We start from the raw sequence: 4,916 nt of genomic DNA on the forward strand, positions 1-4,916 counted from the left end.
TATCTTTTTGTGCAAGTTTACTTTCTCAAGGATACTATGAGCAAATTAATGCATTTACACTATTCATTTACATGTCCAGCAAATAGTTCTTGAGGGCCAACTTGTGCCAGGCATTGTTCTAGGTCCTGGAAAATTCTCTCTCCCTCTCTCTCTCCCATCTATCATCTATCTATCATCTATCTCAGGTGGTAGGTGTAATAAAGACAAAGTAGGCTAAGGGGAGCTAAATAATAAAATAAAGGAAATCATTGATCAAGAAAATAAATGACCGTTCCATTCAATTTTCTAATTTATTTATCAAAGAACACCATATGCTAGATGCTAAAAAAATTACACCTGTAGTGACTAGAACAAGCTATTATAAAAAGGAAACAATCCAAGTGGAAGAAAAACGTTATTAGGCTGGAAAACATAGTTGTTGCATTAAACTCTAAAATGGAAGCCATGACATGCAAATGGACACTGCAGGGAACAAAATTAGTAACAGAGAAGATGAAGATAAATTTCCTAGAACACAAAAGCAAAAGACAAAGAAATGAAAATGAAAGAAGAGAATAATTGTGAAAGACAGATATCAAAGAGCTAACTCACAAATAACAAAATAATAATATTTTTATTATTAAAATAATAATAATTAACAAAATAATTTAAATAATTAACAAAATCATTTGTAGAAGAAGCCATAGATAGAACATTTATTGGCTTTAAGTAAAACACTATTTTTTTAAAAATTTTTTTCTGGCTACAAATTTATTCAACACAAAACATCTCCAACTTTACTGAGGTGGCTGACCACATCCACGACCAAATCCACCTCTAAACTGGAACTTGGTTACTGACCCAGCCCCAGCCTCAGCTTTCTTGTCGACACTAGGGGGCACAGCGCTTCGTCTGTAGGTGTCTCTGTCAGCATCCCCTCATGTGAGTCTTGCAGGTCGCTCTCCCTCCAGACCTTTGGGCCCTGGTCAGCCAGTCTCAGGGCGGCTGCAGCGCAGAGTGGCAGGCACAATCTCGGCGGGCAGGTGGAGGTGATCACGGAGATACTGGATGCCCTCGTTGGTAAGGTACCAGTAGAAATGTCTCCAGGAAAACTGTTCCTTTATGTAGCCTCGTGATTTGAGAGACTGCATGGCCTTCATGACATGAAGGTTGGGTACATTCTTGTCTGCCAGCTCAGGGTGTTTGGGCATGTGGACATCCTTCTTGGCCACCATCACTCCCTCCTTGAAAAGGAGTTCATAAATGGCAATTTGGTTCTTCTTGGGCATCAACATCTCAGCAGCTGCTACATCCGGGGCTGGGGTTGAAAGCTAAAACACTATTTTTAAAAAGATTTTATTTATTTATTTGACAGAGAAAGAGAGAGAGAGAGAGCCCAAGCAAGGGGGAGTGGCAGAGGGAGAGGGAGAAGCAGGCTCCCCGCTGAGCAAGGAGCCTGATGCAAGAATTGATCCCAAGACCATGGGATCACGACCTGAACTGAAGGCAGACGCTTAACCAACTGAGCCATCCAGGCACCCAAGTAAAACTTTATTTTTAAAATTAAATATGCTTATTGTATTAATCAGGAATCTTTGGGTTGTGTCAGGGTCCCAGCTCAAACTGGCTTAAGCAAAAGAGGGATTTTATTGGCTCACCTAATGAAGTTCAAAGGTTTACTAGGAATCCATCTCTCCAGCTCTGGCTTTCTTCTGGGTTGGCTTCGTTCTTGGGTAGGTTGTTCCCAGTCGCTCTAGGCTGATATTCTTCCAGCTTTCCAAGCCCAAGGGGAGGAAAGAGTTCTTCCTTTCTAATACTTGTGTGGCATTAACCTTGGTTTAATCCTCAGACTCTGATTGGCTGAGCTTGCGTCAGGAGCTCATCATTGACTCAGTTTAGGTAGCTGAGAAGGGTGGTGGCATTGGTTTTGTTGTCAGGACACTCCCACTCTTGGAATGAGCAGCTGTCTGCTCTATCCAGTGTCCACATGGACTGCAAGTAAGGGAGAGATGGTTTCCCAGAGGATGACGGGGCTGCTGGCCCCAGAAAAAAGGGGAGTGGATGTGGCTAGGCTAAATAACATCCTGTTGGACAGATTAATAAAAGAACTACTCCCAGACCAATTAGTGCAGAATTTTTAACTCTAAAAGGTTACCAAAACCCTATAAATAAATATGCAGCAAGAAAAAAAAAAGTCACATGTACCTCAGATTTCTCCTCCAAAATTCTACATGCTTGGAAGACAAGGGTACAAAGTCTTTTGCATCATGAAGGAAAGAGGTTGTGTGACCTAAGAATTCATTACCTGGGCAAATGGTCATTCATAATATGTGCACTCAGAAAATAAAATTCCCGGGACTATCCTTGAACAAACTAGTAAAAAATGTGTTCTAGAACAATAAGGATAAATTAGAAGTAGGTATAAAACATCACTACTTCCCATTATTCTACCTCTGAAATTCGTTCCTTTCCACCATCTCTCTTCCTGTCACCATCATCGTTCATGTGGACCACTGCCACAGCCTCTTAACTTGCCTTTCCCTTCCACTCTCCACTCTTCTAAGCCATTCTCCTCATATCATCCACTGGTCTCCTAATAAACCAAATCATGTCCCTTCCTTGCTTAAAAAATTTATGGCTTTGTAGGGCACGTAGAATAAATTGAAGCTCCTTACCATAGCCTTTGAGACCTTGCCTGCTTCAGCCTCTGCACATTATTCCCAACTACATTGTCTTTTGCTTACTGCACTGTAGTCATATAGTCAGTTCTTTCTGTGAGCGTGCCAAGCCCCTTCCTCTGTCGGGCCTTCAAGCATGCTGTTCCCTCTACTTGGAACTGTCTTCTCTTGATCCTTTCTTTGGTTCCTTCTCTTTCATTACATCTGCTTATTTACACCTCTTCCTCAGGTGGTCTCTTATCTCACAATCTAAAAATAGACTTCCTTCTATTTTTCTTGGCACCCTTATCTCAAACCATCATCAAGCCTGTAATTGTATGTTTACTCGTGTTCACCTGTGTTATGTCTGTCTTGACCTGGAGTATGAATCCCATGAAGGCAGGAACCATATCTATTTTGTTCACCACTGAATTCCCAGGTCTAAGCACTGGCCTACAATGTTAAAGCAATGGAGTAGGGGGCAGATTTGAAAGTTCTAAATTAGGGGTACCTGGGTGGCTCAGTCAGTTAAGCATCTGCCTTCAGCTCAGGTCATGGTCCCAGGGTCCTGGGATCGAGCCCCACATTGGGCTCCCTACTCAGCGGGAAGCCTGCTTCTCCCTCTCCCACTCCCCCTGCTTGTGTTCCTGCTCTCGCTGTCTCTCTCTCTGTCAAATAAATGAATAAAATCTTTAAAAAATATTAAAGTTCTAGATTAAATGCACAGATCCAGAATATAGTTTTTTCGGTTTCTGATTTAGTGCCATAAAGATTGATATAAACTGATGTGATGTAGAATCTCTGAAAGCAAAGTTAACAATGCATTCTGAGTGATTGTGACCTTGAAAGACAGATGCAATTCAGTGGATCAGGGAGAGGTAGGAGGACATTTCATGTGTGTATTTGTGCATGTGCATGCACGCACGTGTGTGTGTGTGTGTGTGTTGGTGTTGGTATAGGGAAAGGCAGGAAAAGATGAATAAACAGAGGTCTAGAATTGAGATGGATTAAGAGTAGTGAACTAAAGATGTGAGGAACACAGCAAGGCTGCTATGTACCACAGGACTCACAGGGGCTTAAAATTCAGAGGAAATCCAGAAATTGCTGCCATGAGGACAAAGCTTTCTCCCTAGAGGGGCTTGGTGTTCTGTACCTGCATCAGCCCTAGGACTTTTAGTCTGTGGACAACAAGGACACCTTGTGGCACAACAAGGAAGGGGTGAGAAATATGTAACAAAGAGGCTACAGGTGCTAGAGGTGCTGCCCAAGAAAAGAAGGCCAGGGGCATGGGTATCATGAGTGAAGGGGTGCATGAAGATTTTGCATGGCAGAAAAGGAAGGCAAAAGACTTTGGAAACAAACTTGCGTGACTCCCCCATGAACCCAGACGTAGGTCTTGTTTAGGGGGGCAAGCAAAGCAGCTCTCTATTCCTGGAAAACAAACTTTATGTGTGATTTTTTAAAGTAAACTCTACCCCCAGTGTGGGGCTTGAACTCATGATCCCAAGATCAAGAGCTGCACTATCTTTATGTATGTTTATAGAGATGTCCCTCAAGATGGCCCCATGGGTGTTGCTGTCTGCAGACAGGGGCACCTTAAGAACAATGAAGAGAGGCAGATATGGCATTCTCAGGTAGAAGATCTGGGCTGGCTTACCTGTCCCCGCCATTTTGTATCTGTTTAACCTCAAGCTAGCTCAGTATCTTAAGACTGCTCTCACTGAAAGGAACAGATGATGAATGATCCCCACAACCTTATGTGTGATCCCCACAGGCTCTGTGATCTGTAATGTCAGTTATACTTAGTCCTGGAGAATGTGGGCATAGTGGGAAGGGTGTGGGCATAGTGGGAAGGGTGTGACCCTCTGGAAATGCTGTCTGTGGGCCTGACCTCCATTGGCTTGCTCTGCCACGTCTTCACTATTTGTTCAGCCTCAAAGAAAGACTACTGGCCGGCTGAGTAGTACACTCCTCTGCCCAGTTCTCAGCTTTGGCAGGGAACTTAAAAGATGATTTTATTCTTTACCCTGTCTCTGAGAAAGTCTAGAACACACTCATCGCAACCTCTGGGCATCTATCTAGTTTTAGAAGACTCACTAGAAAAGGTGAATCTGTGCTAACCTGTTAAAAGTAGCATGTGAGAAAATAAGGTTCAATGAACAATTGCCACTAGATGGCACCATAGTAGTCTCGGTGCATCACATGAGAGCTACTTCAGACAAGAAATACAGTAGCTACATGGAAGCAACCCAAGTGTCCATCCATAGATGAACGGATAAA

The 4,916-nt window shown here is 42.9% G+C and overlaps 1 pseudogene; it reads right to left on the reverse strand.

Moving 5' to 3' along the window:
* Positions 1-730: 730 nt before the first annotated feature.
* LOC110573885 lies at positions 731-1,274 on the reverse strand (annotated as a pseudogene).
* Positions 1,275-4,916: the final 3,642 nt, after the last annotated feature.

The sequence above is a fragment of the Neomonachus schauinslandi genome, chromosome 6 (assembly GCF_002201575.2).
Source record: "Neomonachus schauinslandi chromosome 6, ASM220157v2, whole genome shotgun sequence".
NCBI classification, from domain to species: domain Eukaryota; kingdom Metazoa; phylum Chordata; class Mammalia; order Carnivora; family Phocidae; genus Neomonachus; species Neomonachus schauinslandi.